Source organism: Bufo bufo, chromosome 3 (assembly GCF_905171765.1).
Source record: "Bufo bufo chromosome 3, aBufBuf1.1, whole genome shotgun sequence".
Lineage (NCBI taxonomy): Eukaryota > Metazoa > Chordata > Amphibia > Anura > Bufonidae > Bufo > Bufo bufo.
Window position 1 is genome coordinate 687,167,672 of NC_053391.1, and position 23,923 is coordinate 687,191,594.

Genomic DNA, 23,923 nt, shown 5'->3' on the forward strand with positions numbered 1-23,923 from the left:
ATTGGCTTGTCACACTGTCCGTTTACATCCTATCTGTACATAACTTCAGATGACAATATCGGATACATGAATAGATAAATAAACCATCAGCGGATCCTCCTGTTGTGGATTGATCCTCAATTCTATACAATGACACTTCACGTGTCGATAATCAGCTCTGTCATATGAGGAAGAAGTGACGGATAAAGATAAGGAATCCAGGTGACCAGGTATATTATATTATAAGAAACAAGAAAACGTAAGTCGTTCGTTAAGTCCCGCAGGAGATTGCGACCGGAACCGGTAGATCCATTCCGACTCTTTCTGGAGGATCCTGCGGTCCCAGTCGCCCCTCCTTGGCGAAGGTCTGATCAATTCTAATGCGGAAAACTTAAGAAGTCTGGGGTCCCCACCATGCACTTCCCACATGTGATTGGCTATAGGTGTGTCTTTCTTATTCCTTATGTCATTAAGGTGCTCAAGTATGCGCTTCCGGAATTCCCTGAAGGTCTTACCAACATAGTCTTTGGGGCATGCACATTGGGCTAAATAAACTACCCCCTTGTTGCGACAATTAATAAAATCCCGGATATCGAAGACTCTACCCGTAACCGTGCAAACATTAAACTTGGTGTTGTTCATATTGTTGCAGGCTAAGCAGGATCCGCAGCGAAAGGTGCCCAGTGGCTTCCGATCCAGCCATGTTCCTTTAGGGAAAGGTCCCGAATAATGGCTATGCACTAGCCGGTCACGGAGGCACCGACCCCTTCTGAATGATATACTAGGGCGAGAGGGAAGTCTGTCTGATAAATCCGGATCCATCAGCAGGATAGGCCAGTATTTATTAATAATACCCCTAACCTCCTGACTCATGGTATCAAAAGTTGAAATGATCCTGATGACGTCATCCCTCCCTTTAGATTCCCTCGGTATCAAGAGGGTATCACGTTCACACAGAGATGCGTTCTGGAATGCTGCCTTGAGGACACGTTGTGGATAGCCCCTAGTGGAGAATCTCTTCTGCAGTTTCCTGGATTCGTAGTGAAAGCCTTCTCGATCAGGACAATTTCTTCTCATACGTAGGTATTGACCGCGTGGTATACCCTTCTTCAAACTTACTGGGTGATGACTATCCCAGTGCAACAGGCTATTCGTGGCGGTGGCCTTCCTGAATGTTGAGGTGACAAGACCGCCCCCGGTTTTAGTGACCCTAACATCAAGGAACGTAAGTGATTCTGGATGAAATTCAGACATAAAGGAGAGTCCCAGATCATTGATGTTAAGGGCCCTAATGAATAAATCAAATTCATCTGAACTTCCATTCCAGATGATGAAAACATCATCGATATACCTGGTCCAGAAGACGATCTTGTCACCCCACCACTCTGATAGATCCGGGAAGACCACCTTATCCTCCTACCAGCCCAGGAGGAGATTTGCATAAGTGGGGGCACAGGGACTCCCCATAGCGGTCCCCCTGAGCTGGTGGAAGAACTGCCCGTCAAAAAGAAAAAAATTGTGTTAGCACAAATTCTAGAAGGGTCACCACGAAGTCATTATGCATTCTATGACAGACAGCTCTAGTTTGAAGAAATGCTGTAGTTGCCAAGAGGCCCTTGTCATGGGGGATTGAGCTATAAAGTGACTCCACGTCCACACTCCCATGCGACCACGATGGTTCAATATTCAAGGCTTCAATTTTACGCAAAAAATCCATTGTGTCCCTTGTATAGGAAGGAAGGGAAGACACAAAGCTTTTAAGGACATTGTCAATATAAATCCCGCTATTCTGGATGATTGAACCCACCCCTGACACAATGGGGCGGCCCTTGAGAGGGGACACCCCCTTGTGAATTTTGGGTAACCCATAAAATGTTGCTATCTGGGGTTTGGTGGGTAATAGAAAGCGGTACTCAGTGTCACTAATCACCTTGCCTAGTAGTCCGTCCTCGAGTATGGACGTGAGCTCCTCAAGAAACATTTCCGAGGGGTCGGAGGGTAATACATGATAACAGCTCTTATCATTTAGTAATTGTTTGCACATTTTTTTATATTGCAGGTGCCCCATTACTACAAGGTTTCCTCCCTTGTCAGCCGGTTTCACTATGATAGAGGAGTCTCTCTCAAGATTACGGAGTGCCTCCGTTTCGTCACCAGATAGATTATGGAAGTATGATTTCTTAAGGGGCAGTTTATCAATGTCCTCAGTAACCATTTGCAGAAATATCTCGATATGATCATAATTCATAGGTGGGGGTGCCTTCTTGCTCTTAGGACAAAGGTCCGTAAATGGGCCCTGGCCAGGTATACGTGACCCTTCTTGATGAAGATCACATAGCATCCTAAAATCAGCGAACTCGCTCTCCTGCAAGCCCAACTGTTCACAAGTCTTACGGTTATTATTCTTCATAAACTTATGCCACTTAAGTTTCCTGGAGAACAAATGGAGATCTTTAGTCCAGGTAAATGGATCAAATCTCGTCGTGGGGACAAACGAGAGGCCCCGCCGAAGTAGGGACTCCTCTACCATACTAAGAGCTCTAGAGGATAGATTAACTATCTGTAATTGGTCATGGTCATCCGAGGATTGTTGAGTTAGGACCGGTCCCGCAATTGATACGGGCCGCCCCTCACTAAAAAATCCCCCTGAACGGAAGATGATGGTAACGGCAAGGAGGAAGATGGGGAAGGCCCGGAAGATGAGGGATAATCACCCTCTCTCCCTCTTGGTCCATTTGATTTTGGCCATTTCTTATTCGGGCGTCCCCGACCCCTTCCCCTTTGTCCGCGTCTAGTGTTGTATCTCCCTCTGCTATTCTGTGCCTCAGAATCAGAGAATTCCTGTTCAGAGGATGATATATCAGTATCAGGTAGATGTTGGGGCTTCTCAAACTGATAGGCCCTGTTCTCTCTAAACTGTGATCGCGGACTTATCCCTATCATCGTGATACAGTCGCTGTACTGAAAAAAAAGTGGTATGCAGTCGCCGAATCTTTGCGGCAACTTGTTCGTCTATACACTATGTGTCTATTGATGACATTTTTACTGGTCTCCTGATGAACCACATCTTTGAGGGGAAACGCGTCGAGACTGAGATTTAGAGCACTGATTTGAGACCATCTATGTAAATAGTGACTCCGCTATTGATTGATCCAGATATCTCCCTGGATCTCCATATAGGACGCTATATTTGTATAGTAGCTATTTCAGGACCCAGACATCCATATGGGTCGTTTTTGAGATAAGGGCAATTTAAGGACAGGTAGGTTAGGCACGGGGACGGAGTGTTCCCACCATCAGGGTGCATCTCTGGGCTGAGATAAGCACAGGGATATCACAGGGATATACCTAGTGACCCATGTGTTTCTGGCCCTGTTATACTATCACACCTAGCCCTCCTGACCTGGTCCTTACATTGGCTCTCTCTGTCTGTGTGTGTTTTCTGTATGTCTTTCAGTCCCCATGTGAGGGACATATTTGTGTGTATTTTTTAGCTATTTTTGATTAAAAGTTATATTTTAGGTAGTTGGCCCCTGTGACAGTGCGCTATTGAGTTATGAACAGCTCCCTCTATTGGTTTCACAGTATTATGACGAGACAAATATTCTTGTCAGAAGACTATGAAACCAATAGAGGCTGCTGTTCATAACTCAATAGCGCCCTCTATTGGTTTCATAGTCTTCTGAAAAGAATATTAGACTGATTCTTATGACAAGCTTATTAGTGTAGCCTTTTGCATGGAAAATTCGCGATTAGAATATTCGCGATCTACACTAGGATGATATCTGACACTGGGAAAGCTGGGTAATAACTCATTGATAAAATCTGACACTGGGAAAGCTGGGTAATAACTCGCGATCTACACTGAGTTATTACCTATCTTTTCCAGTGTCAGATATTATCACTGACTTACTACATAATTATTACATAATATTCGCTATATATTCGTTTTTTAGAATATTCGTGATAAGTATACGCGCAATAACAAAACCCAAGAAGCAATGACAGAAATGCTACCTTTTCTACCGTTTCCTGCCTCCAAATAAGTGAAATAAAAAGTGATCAGGATTTGGGGGGGTACTATCTCTTCTTGACCCAGGATTTGGGGGTTACTATCTCTCCTTGGGGATAGAGCGCCACTGATGAGGAGCAATCACCCCGAAGTTGATTGCAGATGAGGTGCTGGCTTATTTAATATCCCAGTTATATCTCAAGGCCTATTTAAAGGGTCAAACATAGGCTTATAGGATAGCGACCTTACATCTGGTGGCATCAGAGCAAGAGCTTGTTAAGAACTCATTTGCATCCCCTTCTTCCCAAAAAATAGTTTTGTATAGCATTATAATATTACAACTCTTCCTTTTCAAATCTCTGAGGACCTCTAGTGGCCTTTTCTACTTATTTCATCTTCACAGTCCTCACTGGTCCAGTGGTCAGAGGCCTATACTGTAGATAGCTTTTGATACTAAGGATGTGTCATTGTTATTAACTTTCATTATATATTTATTTCATCTCATTAGTTTATGTGCATTTTCAATTAAGTCTCCGTTCACATTTCTGCTACAATACATTCAGCCCTTATCCATCCCAAGGAAAGTTGGGACCTTTTCTGGTATTCTATCTTTTTATTATCAATTTTTACAATGTGCCCCCAACATTTAATTGATATAACTTTATTTTATGTATAACTTGCATAAAGATTGACATTCGGGAGGCAATTCTAAAATGGTTTATCTCACTTTTAATTTGTTTTAAATTGGAAAACCACTTTGTTGTAATGTTCTGTATATCTGTAAGCACTGTACTAGTGCTCAGAGTGAGAGAATGCTTTTTGGAATCCCTTCTATGCCCTCCCCTTTACCTCCCACCTCTTGACGTTGCTGCCATTTCTGGTTGTAAATGTAAGCATCATTCTACTGCTATTTATTAAGCTTTCACTTCACAAAGGAACTGATCTGGTTCTGAAACGCATTGTAAGTAGAGATGTCGCAAACATAAAATTTTCCGTTCGCGAACGGCGAACGCACATTTTTGCAAGTGTTCGCGAACGGGCGAACAGACCGAACCGCCATTGACTTCAATAGGCAGGCGAATTTTAAAACCCACAGGGACTCTTTCTAGCCACAGTAGTGATGTAAAGGTTGTTTCAAGGGGACTAAGACCTGGACTGTGGCAAAATTGATGTTTTCCAGGCAGAAAGGTGACTAAAACATTGCGGCTTGAACCCTAGTTGGTGGCGGAGAATTCACGAAAGTCATCCGGTATGCAGACATTAAATACAGCAGCGTGGGGACCATTTTGAGGCCAAGGCATGTCATCAGGCCCTTTGTTAGTCAAAAGTATCCCCCACTGTCAGTCCCTTCGGGATCCATGCCTCATTCATCTTAATGAAGGTGAGGTAATCAACACTTTTTTAACCGAGGCGACTTCTCTTGTCAGTGACAATGCCTTCTGCTGCACTGAAGGTCCTTTCTGACAGGACACTTGAAGCGGGGCAGGCCAGAAGTTCTATCGCAAACTGGGATAGCTCAGGCCACAGGTCAAGCCTGCACACCCAGTAGTCAAGGGGTTCATCACTCCTCAGAGTGTCGATATCTGCTGTTAAGGCGAGGTAGTCTGCTACCTGTCGGTCGAGTCGTTCTCTAAGGGTGGACCCCGAAGGGCTGTAGCGATGTGTAGGACTGAAAAAGCTCTGCATGTCCTCCATCAACAACACATCTGTAAAGCGTCCTGTCCTTGCCGGCGTGGTCGTGGGAGGAGGAGGATTACTTTCACCTCTTCCCCTGTTAGATTCCCGTTGTGCTGTGACATCCCCCTTATAAGCTGTGTAAAGCATATTTTTTTAGTTTGGTTTTGAACTGCTGCATCCTTTCTGACTTTCGGTAATTTGGTAACATTTCCGCCACTTTCTGCTTATACCGGGGGTCTAGTAGCGTGGCCACCCAGTACAGGTTGTTCTCCTTCATCCTTATTATACGAGGGTCCCTCAACAGACATGACAGCATGAAAGACCCCATTTGCACAAGGTTGGATGCCGAGCTACTCATTTCCCGTTCCTCGTCCTCACTGATGTCATTGACGGTCTGTTCTTCCCCCCAGCCACGTACAACACCACGGGTCCCAGAGGATGCCTGCTGTGGTTGGTCTTCCTCCTCCTCAAAGCCACATTCCTCCTCTGACTCCTCTTCCTCATACTCCTCTTCCAGCGTTGCTGCAGGTCCGGCAAGCGATGATGACAAGGCTGTTTCTGGTGGTAATGGTGACCACAACTCTTCCTCTTCACGTTCATCTACAGCCTGATCCAGCACTCTTCGCAGGGCACGCTCCAGGAAGAAAACAAATGGGATGAGGTCGCTGATGGTGCCTTTGGTGCGACTGACTAGGTTTGTCACCTCCTCAAAAGGACGCATGAGCCTACAGGCATTGTGCATGAGCGTCCAGTAACGTGGCAAAAAAATTCCCAGCTCCGCAGAGGCTGTCCTAGCACCCCGGTCATACAAATACTCGTTGGCGGCTTTTTCTTGTTGGAGCAGGCGGTCGAACATTAGGAGTGTTGAATTCCAACGTGTCGGGCTGTCGCAAATCAAGCGCCTCACTGGCATGTTGTTTCGCCGCTGGATATCTGAAAAGTGCGCCATGGCCGTGTAGGAACGCCTGAAATGGCCACACACCTTCCTGGCCTGCTTCAGGACGTCCTGTAAGCCTGGGTACTTAGACACAAAGCGTTGTACGATGAGATTCAACACATGTGCCATGCACGGCACATGTGAAAACTTGCCCAAATTCAATGCCTCCAACAAATTGTTTCCATTGTCACACACCACTTTGCCGATCTCCAGTTGGTGCGGGGTCAGCCACTGATCCACCTGTGCGTTCAGGGCGGACAGGAGTGCTGGTCCGGTGTGGCTCTCTGCTTTAAGGCAAGTCAACCCCAAGACAGCGTGACACTGTCGTATCCGGGATGTGGAATAGCCCCTGGGGTGCTGGGGGGATTCAGTTGATGTGCAGCCAGACGCCGCAGCAGAAGAGTACTCAGCCCAGGAGGTTATGGAAGAGGATGGAGTAGGAGGAGTAGAGGAGGTGGCAGTAGGCCTGCCTGCAAGTAGTGGCGGTGTCACCAACTCCGCTGCAGAGCCACGCATTCCAGCCGGTTGACCCAATGCGCAGTGTAGGTGATATACCTGCCTTGACCGTGCTTTGAAGACCAGGTATCAGTGGTCAGATGGACCCTTGCCCCAACACTGTATGCCAGAGATGCCATGACTTCCTTTTCAATAACTGAGTAGAGGTTTGGGATTGCCTTTTTTGAAAAAAAAATTCGTCCGGGAACCTTCCACTGTGGTGTCCCAATAGCGACAAATTTTTTGAAGGCCTCAGACTCCACCAGCTGGTATGGTAAAAGCTGGCGGGCTAAGAGTTCCGTCAAGCCAGCTGTCAGACGCCGGGCAAGAGGGGGACTTTGTGACATTGGCTTCTTACGCTCAAACATGTCCTTGGCAGACACCTGACTGTGGGCAGATGAGCAGGAACTGCTGAAGGCGAGAGGCGGAGTGGCTGATGGTTGAGAGGGGGCAAGGAGGACAGCAGTGGTTGACGTGGCTGAAGATGCTGGACCAGGAGGAGGATGGTGGCTTTGAGTTTGTGTGCTGCTTGTACTCATGTGTTGATCCCATAGGCGTTTGTGATGTTCGATCATGTGCCTTCGCAAAGCAGTTGTACCTAGGTGGGTGTTGAACTTCCCACGACTCAGTTTCTTTTGGCACAGGATGCAAATGGCATCTCTGTTGTCAGAGGCAGACACACAAAAAAAATGCCACACTGCTGAGCTTTGCAATGATGGCATTCTGGTGGTGGCAACAGCATGCGTTGATTGGCGTGCTGTCTGCCTGACCCCGGGTGCCGATACATGCTGTCTGACTGTGCCACTAGCTCCTTGCGACGACCTCCCCCTGCTTCCAACTCGTCTCCTCCTTCTCTCTGTCTCCCCTTCTGAACTTTCCCCCTCTTCTTCTTCTCTTCGAGCAGGCACCCACGTGGCATCCACGGACACATCATCATCATCAACCACTTCACTTGTATCTGACACCTCAGCAAAGGGAGCAACAGCGGGTACAACATCATCATCATCATTACACTGTATGTCCATGTGTGTAATGCTGCCTGACTGAGACATATCCCTGTTATCTACAGTCGTGGCCAAAAGTTTTGAGAATGACACAAATATTAGTTTTCACAAAGTTTGCTGCTAAACTGCTTGTTTCAGTTGTTTCTGTGATGTAGTGAAATATAATTACACGCACTTCATACGTTTCAAAGGCTTTTATCGACAATTACATGACATTTATGCAAAGAGTCAGTATTTGCAGTGTTGGCCCTTCTTTTTTAGGACCTCTGCAATTCGACTGGGCATGCTCTCAATCAACTTCTGGGCCAATTCCTGACTGATAGCAACCCATTCTTTCATAATCACTTCTTGGAGTTTGTCAGAATTAGTGGGTTTTTGTTTGTCCACTCGCCTCTTGAGGATTGACCACAAGTTCTCAATGGGATTAAGATCTCAGGAGTTTCCAGGCCATGGACCCAAAATGTCAACGTTTTGGTCCCCGAGCCACTTAGTTATCACTTTTGCCTTATGGCACGGTGCTCCATCATGCTGGAAAATGCATTGTTCTTCACCAAACTGTTGTTGGATTGTTGGAAGAAGTTGCTGTTGGAGGGTGTTTTGGTACCATTCTTTATTCATGGCTGTGTTTTTGGGCAAAATTGTGAGTGAGCCCACTCTCTTGGATGAGAAGCAACCCCACACATGAATGGTCTCAGGATGCTTTACTGTTGGCATGACACAGGACTGATGGTAGCGCTCACCTTTTCTTCTCCGGACAAGCCTTTTTCCAGATGCCCCAAACAATCGGAAAGAGGCTTCATTGGAGAATATGACTTTGCCCCAGTCCTCATCAGTCCATTCACCATACTTTCTGCAGAAGATCAATCTGTCCCTGATGTTTTTTTGGGAGAGAAGTGGCTTCTTTGCTGCCCTTCTTGACACCAGGCCATCCTCCAAAAGTCTTCGCCTCACTGTGCGTGCAGATGCGCTCACACCTGCCTGCTGCCATTCTTGAGCAAGCGCTGCACTGGTGGCACTCCGATCCCGCAGCTGAATCCTCTTTAGGAAACGATCCTGGCGCTTGCTGGACTTTCTTGGACGCCCTGAAGCCTTCTTAACAAGAATTGAACCTCTTTCCTTGAAGTTCTTGATGATCCTATAAATTGTTGATTGAGGTGCAATCTTAGTAGCCACAATATCCTTGCCTGTGAAGCCATTTTTATGAAACAATGGCTGCACGCGTTTCTTTGCAGGTCACCATGGATAACAATGGAAGAACAATGATTTCAAGCATCACCCTCCTTTTAACATGTCAAGTCTGCCATTTTAACCCAATCAGCGTGACTTAATGATCTCCAGCCTTGTGCTCGTCAACATTCTCACCTGAGTTAACAAGACGATTACTGAAATGATCTCAGCAGGTCCTTTAATGACAGCAATGAAATGCAGTGGAAAGTTTTTTTGGGGATTAAGTTAATTTTCATGGCAAAGAAGGACTATGCAATTCATCTGATCACTCTTCATAACATTCTGGAGTATATGCAAATTGCTATTATAAAAACTTAAACAGCAACTTTTCCAATTTCCAATATTTATGTAATTCTCAAAACTTTTGGCCACGACTGTACATCCTCTGGCAATAATGGTTGCGCATCACTAATTTCATCCAACTAATAACTAACTCCTCTGACGGATCAAGTGAAGCGGCGGTAGTGGTGGTGGTGGCGGCGGGCGGGAGAGTGGTAACTTGAGAGCAGTTGACCGAAGCTGAGCTGGAGGAGGATGGTGCATCAAGGTTCTTAGCGGAAGCTGTTGAATATTGGGTGTCCTGTGTAAGCCAGTCAACTATCTGAATTTTTCGGGTTCAGGGTACGTGGCCTCTGAACACTGGGCATTATTCCAGGGCCAGAGGAAATCACAGCACCACGACGGCCCCTGCGGGGTGGCCTGCCTCTCATTTTTTTTTAGATAAGTGGTACTATGCGTGCAAGGTACTGTGCCATCCTATATAAGTGGTGGGCAGTGGGCACAGTACAGTCTGTGTGGGCCTGACACACACTGGCTTGCAACTGCGATTATATCACAGAGAAATAATAAATGGACTTTTTTTTATCTGCGAGGTACTGTCTGTGACACCCTGTATGAATGGTGTGCACACAGTACAGTCTGTGAGCCTGCAGCCTCTCACACACGGGCAGGCAACAGCAATATATATATACACTCACCTAAAGAATTATTAGGAACACCATACTAATACGGTGTTGGACCCCCTTTTGCCTTCAGAACTGCCTTAATTCTACGTGGCATTGATTCAACAAGGTGCTGATAGCATTCTTTAGAAATGTTGGCCCATATTCATAGGATAGCATCTTGCAGTTGATGGAGATTTGAGGGATGCACATCCAGGGCACGAAGCTCCCGTTCCACCACATCCCAAAGACGCTCTATTGGGTTGAGATCTGGTGACTGTGGGGCCATTTTAGTACAGTGAACTCATTGTCATGTTCAAGAAACCAATTTGAAATGATTCGAGCTTTGTGACATGGTGCATTATCCTGCTGGAAGTAGCCATCAGAGGATGGATACATGTTCTCATTCTGTTTACGCCAAATTCGGACTCTACCATTTGAATGTCTCAACAGAAATCGAGACTCATCAGACCAGGCAACATTTTTCCAGTCTTCAACAGTCCAATTTTGGTGAGCTCGTGCAAATTGTAGCCTCTTTTTCCTATTTGTAGTGGAGATGAGTGGTACCCGGTGGGGTCTTCTGCTGTTGTAGCCCATCCGCCTCAAGGTTGTGCGTGTTGTGGCTTCACAAATGCTTTGCTGCATACCTCGGTTGTAACGAGTGGTTATTTCAGTCAACGTTGCTCTTCTATCAGCTTGAATCAGTCGTCCCATTCTCCTCTGACCTCTAGCATCCACAAGGCATTTTCGCCCACAGGACTGCCGCATACTGGATGTTTTTCCCTTTTCACACCATTCTTTGTAAACACTAGAAATGGTTGTGCGTGAAAATCCCAGTAACTGAGCAGATTGTGAAATACTCAGACCGGCCCGTCTGGCACCAACAACCATGCCACGCTCAAAATTGCTTAAATCACCTTTCTTTCCCATTTTGACATTCAGTTTGGAGTTCAGGAGTTTGTCTTGACCAGGACCACACCCCTAAATGCATTGAAGCAACTGCCATGTGATTGGTTGACTAGATAATTGCATTCATGAGAAATAGAACAGGTGTTCCTAATAATTCTTTAGGGGAGTGTATATATATAAAATTAAAAAAAAGCAGACTGATGTACCAGCCCTAAAAAGGGCTTTTTGGGGTGCTGTCAGGACGCTGTCCTTACAGCAGATGAGTCTGTGGACACAGAACACTGCCCTAGCTAACGCTTTCCCTATTAGATCATCAGCAGCTGCACTGTCCCTCCTCTCACTAAGAATGCAGCTTCCGAATGAATCTAAAATGGATGCTGTCCAGGAGGTGGGAGGGTCTGCTGCTGATTGGCTGGAATGTGTCTGCTGACTGTGAGGTACAGGGTCAAAGTTTCCTCAATGATGATGTATAGGGGGCTGACCGAACATCGCATATGTTCGCCCGCCGCGGCGAACGCGAACAAGCTATGTTTGCCGGGAACTATTCGCCGGCGAACTATTTGGGACATCTCTAATTATAAGTGTATTTAAAAGTAATTCTGTCACTGAAGACCTTGCCTCCTTACAGATGCACCGTCTTTGGATTCCTCCTTCCTTGTTTCTACTTGTTACTTACCTGGCTGGGTTCCTGGCTTGTGGAGGATTGCATGCATCAGATCAGGACGAGTTATCGATGCTATAAAGGGTGTTATGCCCTTAACGTGTATTTGCGGTCCTTCCCATTTCTGTGCTCTCTTTCTCTCCAGTTTTACAGGCAAAAGATTAGGGTTACATTTTGGGTATTTATAAAACCAGGAAGCACAGAATAATAATAAGAGGGCTTGCACACTGGCATACACTGGGCACAACATATTGGGCAGTGAGATGGTATATCCGTATAAAAATCACAATTTTCACTTTGCACCATCTGCTGTGAATACATTTTTGCAAAACAACTGTGAGGTCAAAATGTTCACTACATGCCTTGGTAAATACTGTGAGGGATGGGGTTTCTAAAATGGGGTCACTTCTTGGGTGTTTCTATTTTTTATTTCACCTCAGAGCCTCTGCAGTTGTCGGCTAGTGCTGTATAAATCCCCAAACTAGGCCTCAAATGCGCATAGTACTCCTTCTCTTCTGAACCCTGCTGTGTGCCCATACAGTAGTTTCTGACCATATATAAAGTGTTGTAATATTCCGGAGAAAATGGGTAACAAATTGTGGGGCGCATGTTCTCCTGTTACCCCTTGTGACAATGTAAAAATGGTAGCCTAAAGCAACATTTTCTTCTAAAATATGTAATATTTTAGACAGTTTTTTGCAAACAAACTGAAAAGAAAAGCAGCCAAAATGAGAAAAGCAGCGGCCAAACTTACCATATTTGATCTGAGCCAGTGAGAGAGACTAAGGCCAGGATCAGTAATGTCTCACTCCAATTTATATAGCCAGACCCCACCCCCATTATTATCTCAAAGTAAGTGAGTAACACCCCTCATTATAATACTGCAGGTAGATGGGTCACCCCCTGATTATGACACACTCATATTCTCTATCTGATGACATCACAAATCAGTGTTTCTAAGGAAAGCATGGATATCAGATGATAACATCACAAGATGTGTGACTGTCAGTATTCTAATGAATAAGCAGTGTCTTACTATGAAAGCGGCCATATTGGATGTAATATGGTACAGGCTGCAGATAATGGGCTAACCCTTCATCCTCTGGGCTGATTACTCTATAAAAACACACCACAGTGAATTTCCAGATGCCTCGAATTCCAAAAACTTCACAAATATTGTTCACAGTGTTTACACTAGTCTATGGATTGACTAACCGCAGCATTTACACTAGACTATGAAATGACTGCCTGCAGAGTAGACCCTAGACAATGGACTGACCTCACTGTTTACAATACACTATGGACTGACTGACTGCAGCGTTTACACAGACTGTGGACTAAATGACTGCAGTGATTACACTAGACCAGTGGTCGGCAAAGTGCGGCTCGCGAGCCACAAGCGGCTCTTTAGACCCTTTAATGCGGCTCTTTGGTGCGGGCTGGCGGGTGGGCGGCCGCGCAGCCACATCGCGCCGCTCAAGCTGCTTGTAAAATGTCCGTCATGCACCTGTTGCCCCGTCTGTCTGCTCCTTCCACTTTATGAATGAAGCAGGCAGGCGGGGCAGGAGGCGCATGAGGAGGGAGAGATGTCACGCTGCGCACAGCAGCAGAAGGGCGGGCAGCGGCGCCAGGGCCGCTGATAGAAATCATGGGGCCCCGTACAGCATACATGACGGGGCCCCCTTCAGCTCCACCCCCTGATCCCTCCTTCAGCCACACCCCTGGCCCCGCCCTTGGCCCCTCCCCAGACGCCGCCTTGAAACAACATGCAGATTTGTCTACAAGTGATATTTATTTTTCTCCAGCCAGTTATAAGTTTTATTATCCAAAATAAATACTGTTTTCAGATGAGAACAGACCTCTTTAATATCAATATGTAATAAAAAAACATTAATGAATAAATGAAGTGGTATTTTGAAAAAATTAGGAAGATTAAACAAATGATAAAGGTGGAAAAAAAACAACAAGCCAGGTCTCGTTAAAGATAGTTTACTGTAGACAACTCAACTACAGTGGGGTAGCCAGGCCTGAAATAATAATTAGAGTGAGCCTGCAGACAGTAGATCTTGACCCCCCCCCAAACAAGTACATTCATACCTGTTATCCTGATTCCTGGCCCCAGGACAGAGTCACTTCCTCCTTCACTGTAGATAGACTGTAGTAGTAGCGCTGGCTGCTGTGCTGTCTGCCTCCCTGGATTCCTGGATTCGCTGCCCGGAGTGTCACAAAATTTTTTATTTTTTTTCCTTTCTTCACTGCCAGTGGTGCTTTTCCTTCTCTCACTCTCTTCCCTGGCGCCGCGGAGGGAGAAGAATCACTCCGCGGCGCCAGGGAAGGACAAGCTGGCCGGGACTTGATTCTGCAGAGCAGACTGAGCAGAGCAGAGGAGCGGGCACGGGAGAGAGAAGAGAAGAGATACTCTTCCGCGCCCGAAACAGAGGAAATAGTCCCTACCTGCTGCCGCATACAAACGGAGCAAGCAGGCAGGTACTGAGCGGCGATTTAAAAAGAAAAAAAACGTAGAAAGCAGGGGGGGGGGGGGGGTACGACGGCGTTTGACTAGCGGTCAGGGCTGTGGAGTTTTTTTTTTTTTTTTAAACATTAATTGGTTATGTCGAGGCTGCCCGGGCCCCCCTGCCAGCCGGGCCCGGTACAACTGGGCCAGCTGTACTGGCCTATCAGCGGCCCTGAGCGGCGCTCTAGCTCGGCTGCCCACTGCCGGCCATGTGACGAGTGGTGAAGAGGCCGCCGCTCAGGAGGAGCGAAATGTCCTGCAGCAGAAAGGTAGGAGCTGCCCCCGGTGTGTGCACAGCGCCGGGCACTGCACCGGCCCCGCCGCAAGTGTCCCTGCCTCCTCCCTTCCCCCCACTAATACATTACTTTACTTACTGGAAGGCACTTATGGGGGATATCTGTGGAGGGCACTTATGGGGGATATATGGGGGATATCTGGGGGATATCTGTGGATGACTCACTTATGGGGGATATCTGTGGAGGGCACTTATGGGGGATATCTGTGGATGACTCACTTATGGGGGATATCTGTGGAGGGCACTTATGGGGGATATCTGTGGAGGGCACTTATGGGGGATATCTGTGGAGGGCACTTATGGGGGATATCTGTGGATGACTCACTTATGGGGGATATCTGTGGATGACTCACTTATGGGGGATATCTGTGGAGGGCACTTATGGGGGGAGCTGCATGAGGATCGCGGACACATTCACTTGAATGGGGTTCGCGATCCGCATCCGAATGCCCGCACCGCAAAAAAGTAGCGCATGCTGAAGTGAATGGGTCCATGATGCGGGCTTCACACGGCCGTTTGCAGCCCGCATCATGGACCCATTCACTTCAATGGGTCCAGGATCCGGGATATGAGTGCTACAGTGCAGCGTACTCAAGTTAGGGTTAATAGTGTTCCTGGGTGTTGTAGTGCAATAGACACTAACCTGAGACGGCTGACTCTCTGCAAGGGCAGGTGATGATGAGAAATGTTCGTGACGCCAGTGCCAATTAAACGGTGGCACGCCGTTTGCTGATAGCAGGAATAACTGAGGAACCACGTGATGTTAAAACAGAACTCAAACTTTAGTAGTCATCATGCATGGACATAGATGGAAGCGCAGTTCCTTTGCAGACAGTTGGTTGCAGTACATTTGATGCAGGCAATATATATATATAGCAAGGTGACTTCAGAGTGTTAAACACAGGACTTGTAGTACAGGCGGCTTGCACTCTATTCCTGACTGATCCTGGAACATATAAACTCTTCTCCAAGGCCGAATGCCCTAGCTCTGGCGTATATCCTTGGTTTTATCTCTATCAAGTACCTCCTCTGTAGTCTTGAGTACCTCTTGCTTTTCTTGACATGCCTCTGTCTCTCTCTCAGCTTCCTCAGCCTCTAGAAACTTCTGAACTCCCAGGCTGTTTAACAGTGGTCTTCCTGCTTCTGCATATATAAGTTCAGGAGGGGAACCTTCTCCTTGGATCTGGAACCCGGTTACAGGGACTGCAATACCCTCTCCTGGTCCGCAGGCTTCAGGCCTGGACTTGTCTCTGACATAGTCTAAGCTCCAACTTCAGACTACAGGCTGCAGCTTTAGACTCCCACTTAAGACTCCCTTTCCTTTCCCTGACTGGGCCTTATATAAACTAGGGCTCCCTAGCTCCCTCTAGTGACTAAGAGCTGGAATGACACCCCTAGCAGGCCTGTACATGCAAGTTTCACAGTAATAGGGAAATACATAGCATTACATTACATGACATTTTATAAAGATGACATATACCAACTTCCCCATAAATAAGGGGGGACGACAGCACACCAAGTGACCCTTTTGTAGTGACGGGCATTACAGTCCCCGTACACTACAACAGTGTGCTTCCATGGTGCTTCTGACTGTGCCTCCGCACCGCAAAAAAGTAGTGCATGCGCTACTTTTTTGCAGTGCGGAGGCACAGCCAGAAGCACCACGGAAGCACTCTGTAGCACTCATATGCCCGTATCCTGGACCCATTGAAGTGAATGGGTCCTTGATGCGGGCTGCACACGGCCATGTGCAGCCCGCATCATGGACCCATTCACTTCAGCATGAGCTACTTTTTTGCGGGCACGCGGTCGTGTGCATGAGCCCTAATAGTCCTCACTGGTACTGTTGACGCAATATTTTAGGTTTTAAAAATGTGGCTCTCGAAAGAAATTCCAATCGTGGTTTTGGCGATATTTGGCTCAGTTGACAAAAAAGTTTGCCTACCATTGCACTAGACTATGGACTGACTGCAGTGATTACACTAGACTATGGACTGACTGCAGTGATTACACTAGAATATGAACTGATTGACTGCAGTGATTACACTAGACTATGGACTGACTGCAGTGATTACATCAGATTATGGACCGACTGCAGTGTTTACACTAGACTATGGACTGAAAGCAGTGATTACACTAGACTATAGATTAACTGCAGTGTTTACATCAGATTATGGACTGACTGCAGTGATTACACTAGAATATGAACTGATTGACTGCAGTGATTACACTAGACTATGGACTGACTGCAGTGATTACACTAGACTATGGACTGAACACAGTGTTTACACTAGACTATGGACTGACTGCAGTGTTTACATCAGAATATGGACTGACTGCAGTGATTACACTAGACTATGGACTGACTGCAGTGTTTACACTAGACTATGGACTGACTGCAGTGTTTACACTAGACTATGGACTGACTGCAGTGTTTACACTAGACTATGGACTGACTGCAGTGTTTACACTAGACTATGGACTGACTGCAGTGATTACACTAGACTATGGACTGACTGCAGTGTTTACATCAGACTATGGACTGACTGCAGTGTTTACACTAGACTATGGACTGACTGCAGTGTTTACACTAGACTATGGACTGACTGCAGTGATTACACTAGACTATGGACTGACTGCAGTGTTTACATCAGACTATGGACTGACTGCAGTGATTACACTAGACTATGGACTGACTGCAGTGTTTACACTAGACTATGGACTGACTGCAGTGATTACACTAGACTATGGACTGACTGCTGTGTTTACACTAGACTATGGACTGACTGCAGTGTTTACATCAGACTATGGACTGACTGCAGTGTTTACACTAGACTATAAACTGACTGCAGTGATTACACTAGACTATGGACTGATTGACTGCAGTGATTACACTAGACTATGGACTGACTGCAGTGTTTACACTAGACTATGGACTGACTGCAGTGTTTACATCAGACTATGGACTGACTGCAGTGATTACACTAGACTATAGACTAACTGCAGTGTTTACACTAGACTATGGACTGACTGCAGTGTTTACATCAGATTATGGACCGACTGCAGTGTTTACACTAGACTATGGACTGAACGCAGTGTTTACACTAGACTATGGACTGACTGCAGTGTTTACATCAGATTATGGACCGACTGCAGTGTTTACACTGGACTATGGACTGAACGCAGTGTTTACACTAGACTATGGACTGACTGCAGTGTTTACATCAGATTATGGACCGACTGCAGTGTTTACACTAGACTATGGACTGACTGCAGTGTTTACATCAGACTATGGACTGACAGCAGTGATTACACTAGACTATAGACTAACTGCAGTGTTTACACTAGACTATGGACTGACTGCAGTGTTTACACTAGACTATGGACTGACTGCAGTGTTTACATCAGACTATGAACTGACTGCAGTGATTACACTAAACTATAGACTAACTGCAGTGTTTACACTAGACTATGGACTGACTGCAGTGTTTATATCAGACTATGGACTGACTGTAGTGATTACACTAGACTATGGACTGACTGCAGTGTTTACATCAGACTATGGACTGACTGCAGTGATTACACTAGACTATGGACTGACTGCAGTGATTACACTAGACTATGGACTGACTGCAGCGTTTACACTAGACTATGGACCGACTGCAGTGTTTACACTAGACTATGGACTGACTGCAGTGATTACACTAGACTATGGACTGACTGCAGTGTTTACACTAGACTATGGACTGACTGCAGTGATTACACTAGACTATGGACTGACTGCAGTGTTTACACTAGACTATGGACTGACTGCAGTGTTTACACAAAACTATGGACTGACTGCAGTGTTTACATCAGACTATGGACTGACTGCAGTGTTTACACTAGACTATAAACTGACTGCAGTGATTACACTAGACTATGGACTGACTGCAGTGATTACACTAGACTATGGACTGACTGCAGTGTTTACACTAGACTATGGACTGACTGCAGTGTTTACACTAGACTATGGACTGACTGCAGTGTTTACATCAGACTATGGACTGACCGCAGTGATTACACTAGACTATGGACTGACTGCAGTGTTTACATCAGACTATGGACTGACTGCAGTGATTACACTAGACTATGGACTGACTGCAGTGATCACACTAGACTATGGACTGACTGCAGCGTTTACACTAGACTATGGACTGACTGCAGCGATTACACTAGACTATGGACTGACTGCAGTGATTACACTAGACTATGGACTGACTGCAGTGATTACACTAGACTATGGACTGACTGCAGTGATTACACTAGACTATGGACTGACTGCAGTGTTTACACTAGACTATGGACTGACTGCAGTGTTTACACTAGACTATGGACTGACTCCAGTGATTACACTAGACTATGGACTGAATGCAGCGTTTACACTAGACTATGGACTGACTGCAGTGTTTACATCAGACTATGGACTGACTGCAGTGATTACACTAGACTATGGACTGACTGCAGTGATTACACTAGACTATGGACTGACTGCAGTGATTACACTAGACTATGGACTGACTCCAGTGTTTACACTAGACTATGGACTGACTGCAGCGTTTACACTAGACTATGGACTGACTGCAGTGATTACACTAGACTATGGACTGACTGCAGTGTTTACATCAGACTATGGACTGACTGCAGTGATCACACTAGACTATGGACTGACTGCAGTTATCACACTAGACTATGGACTGACTGCAGTGTTTACACTAGACTATGGACTGACTGCAGTGATTACACTAGACTATGGACTGACTGCAGTGATTACACTAGACTATGGACTGACTGCAGTGATCACACTAGACTATGGACTGAATGCAGTGATTACACTAGACTATGGACTGACTGCAGTGTTTACATCAGACTATGGACTGACTGCAGTGATTACACTAGACTATGTACTGACTGCAGCATTTACACTAGACTATGGACTGACTCCAGCGTTTACACTAGACTATGGACTGACTGCAGTGTTTACACTAGACTATGTACTGACTGCAGCATTTACACTAGACTATGGACTGACTCCAGTGTTTACACTAGACTATGGACTGACTGCAGTGTTTACACTAGACTATGTACTGACTGCAGCATTTACACTAGACTATGGACTGACTCCAGTGTTTACACTAGACTATGGACTGACTCCAGTGTTTACACTAGACTATGGACTGACTCCAGTGTTTACACTAGACTATGGACTGACTGCAGTGATCACACTAGACTATGGACTGAATGCAGTGATTACACTAGACTATGGACTGACTGCAGTGTTTACATCAGACTATGGACTGACTGCAGTGATTACACTAGACTATGTACTGAATGCAGTGATTACACTAGACTATGGACTGACTGCAGTGATTACACTAGACTATGGACTGACCGCAGTGATTACACTAGACTATGGACTGACTGCAGTGTTTACATCAGACTATGGACTGACTGCAGTGATTACACTAGACTATGTACTGACTGCAGCATTTACACTAGACTATGGACTGACTCCAGCGTTTACACTAGACTATGGACTGACTCCAGCGTTTACACTAGACTATGGACTGACTCCAGCGTTTACACTAGACTATGGACTGACTCCAGTGTTTACACTAGACTATGTACTGACTGCAGTGATTACACTAGACTATGGACTGACTCCAGTGTTTACACTAGACTATGGACTGACTGCAGTGTTTACACTAGACTATGTACTGACTGCAGCATTTACACTAGACTATGGACTGACTCCAGTGTTTACACTAGACTATGGACTGACTCCAGTGTTTACACTAGACTATGGACTGACTCCAGTGTTTACACTAGACTATGGACTGACTGCAGTGATCACACTAGACTATGGACTGAATGCAGTGATTACACTAGACTATGGACTGACTGCAGTGTTTACATCAGACTATGGACTGACTGCAGTGATTACACTAGACTATGTACTGAATGCAGTGATTACACTAGACTATGGACTGACTGCAGTGATTACACTAGACTATGGACTGACCGCAGTGATTACACTAGACTATGGACTGACTGCAGTGTTTACATCAGACTATGGACTGACTGCAGTGATTACACTAGACTATGTACTGACTGCAGCATTTACACTAGACTATGGACTGACTCCAGCGTTTACACTAGACTATGGACTGACTCCAGCGTTTACACTAGACTATGGACTGACTCCAGCGTTTACACTAGACTATGGACTGACTCCAGTGTTTACACTAGACTATGGACTGACTGCAGTGATTACACTAGACTATGGACTGACTGCAGTGATTACACTAGACTATGGACTGACTGCAGTGTTTACATCAGACTATGGACTGACTGCAGTGTTTACATCAGACTATGGACTGACTTTAAAACCACAGATCTCTGCTAAGTGCCCCACAAACAATAAAAAGCGGCACCATTGTGCCACAGAAAAAAAACTAAAATCACTGTACTCTCCTTACTCCTGACCAGCTAGTGTCCTGGCACAGGTGACACAGTGCAATGATGTTATTGTCCCTCCTGCCCTGTAAGGCTGACGTCCTGTGTGTGGCCCCCAGGTCCTGTCTATCACAAGTGTGCTGTTCTAGCTAATGGCTTTTGTCCAGATCTTATAGTTAAACAGCAGCTTTACTTTGCATAAACATTATCCAGAACGGTTTACAGACTTTGTCTTGGTCCTAGCAGGCTTTGGTATGAAACTGGCAGGCAAACTCCACTCTGCTATATTTGTTTTTTTCTGGCTCTGCTGTATTGACAGGCTGACTGTATGACTTTGCTTCTCCTTGTATGCTGCACTTCTCTTTTGTAGTGGTCTATCTCTAGATTAGGCCAGGGATCTTTCCTGCTGTCTCCTGAGGCTCTAAGCTTTGGCCTCAATGGCCAGCAGAGCTTAGGGTGCTCTGGCGGGCTTGGGCATGTCCAGCAGAGAAATGCCCCTGCACACCTGTCCCCTAGCAGGGAATAAGCTAGACTGACTGGAACTTGTCCCCAACCTTCCTGCAGTAAGTGGAACTATCCCACTCCTTTTCAGAGGGGGGTTAGAATGAAATGGAAGGTTCCATTCTATCTACATACAGCTCTGACGTGTTTGTTGCCACCTGCTGGTGAACCAGGCACACTACATGTGAACATAACAGTTGCAAACAATATTATAGATGCACATTGTGGAGGACCTGGAATAAATGCTTAAGATTACATGAGGTTAGACCAACCAATAAAGACAGTAGAAGGGTGCAGAAGTGGTAACATAGTAACATAGTTTATGAGGCCGAAAAAATACATCTGTCTATCCAGTTCAGCCTGATATCCTGGGGTTTTACAGCTTCTCAACTAGAGTTCATTTATCTGTATTCTGTGTTATACTAGTTAATCACTTTACTTAGTGTACTACTGCCATCTAGTGACCGTAAGGCTACTTTCACACCTGCGTTAGGTGCGGATCCGTCTGGTATCTGCACAGACGGATCCGCACCTATAAATGCAAACGCTGGTGTCCGTTCAGTACGGATCCGTCTGCATAACTAGAAAAAAATCTAAGTCTAAGTGTAAGTCAAACGGATCCGTCCTGACTTTACATTGAAAGTCAATGGGGGACGGATCCGTTTACAATTGCAGCATATTTGTGTCAATGTAAACGGATCCGTCCCCATTGACTTACATTGTAAGTCAGGACGGATCCGTTTGACTCCGCAAGGCCAAGCAAGCAGTGTTTTGGTGTCCGCCTCCAGAGCAGAATGGAGGCGGAACGGAGCCAAACTGATGCATTCTGAACGGATCCTTAGCCATTCAGAATGCATTGGGGCTAAACTGATCTGTTTGGGGCCGCTTGTGAGAGCCCTGATACGGATCTCGCAGGCGGACCCAGAAACGCCAGTGTGAAAGTAGCCTTATTATATTTGTAAAGCCTATAAACCTGACCTAAATGACAAATTGTTACGATACAACCACGCACCCAAATAGCCATGTAACCCTAGATAAATTAATACCAAAGCTTAATTAAATATCACAATAAAATCACAGACGGTTTAAAAAAAACACACTGACAATGGAAAGAAGAAGAGGGACATCTAGTGGACAAAAAATGTAACAGCACCACTTTAAAAGGTAATAAATACATTACTACTAGGGATGAGCGAATCAAATTCGGATGAAATATCCGTACTCGATTTGCATAAAGCTTCGTTCCAATACTGTACGGAGCATGAGCTCTATACAGTATTAGAATGTATTGTCTCCGATGAGCCGAAGTTATTGCTTCTCAAATTCAAGCGAGACTTTGCATAATAACTTCATAAATTTATTTGTACTGTGAAATAACATTTCCCGAACTCGGGTTAGGTTCCAAGTACCACTAGGAACCGAATCTGAGTTCGGGAAATGTTTTTTTACAGTACAAATAAATTTATTAAGTTATTGCGCGAAGTCTCACGAGACTTTGAAGAAGCAATAACTTCGGCTCATCGGAGCCAACAGATTCTAATACTGTATAGAGCTCCTGCTTAGGGATAAGCGAACCCGAACTGTATAGTTTGGGTTCGTACCGAATTTTGGGGTGTCCGTGACACGGACCCGAACATTTTCGTAAAAGTCTGGGTTCGGGTTCGGTGTTCGGCGCTTTCTTGGCGCTTTTTGAAAGGCTGCAAAGCAGCCAATCAACAAGCGTCATACTACTTGCCCCAAGAGGCCATCACAGCCTTGCCTACTATTGGCATGGCTGTAATTGGCCAGTGCAGCATGTGACCCAGCCTCTATATAAGCTTGGGTCACGTAGCGCCGCACGTCACTCTGCTATGATCAGTATAGGGAGAGGTTGCTGCTACGACGTTAGGGCGAGATTAGGCAGATTAACTCCTCCAAAAGACTTCATTCAGTGATCGATTTACAGCTGTGGATCATTGAACTGCTGCTATTCAATTGCTCAGTGTTTTTAGGCTGCCCAGAGCGTTTTTCAGTCACTTTTTTCTGGGGTGATCGGTGGCCATTTTGTGTCTTGTGGTGCGCCAGCACAAGCTACCACCAAGTGCATTTAACCATCAATAGTGTGGTTATTTTGTGCTATATCCTACATCAGCTGCAGGCTGAGCCTGTGTCACCCAAGTGTATTTAACCATCGATAGTGTGGTTATTTTTTGGCCATATACTACATCTGGTGCAAGTTGAGCCTGTCACCCAGCGCCTAAAAAATAGGCCTGACATTTATATTCCTCCAAATCTG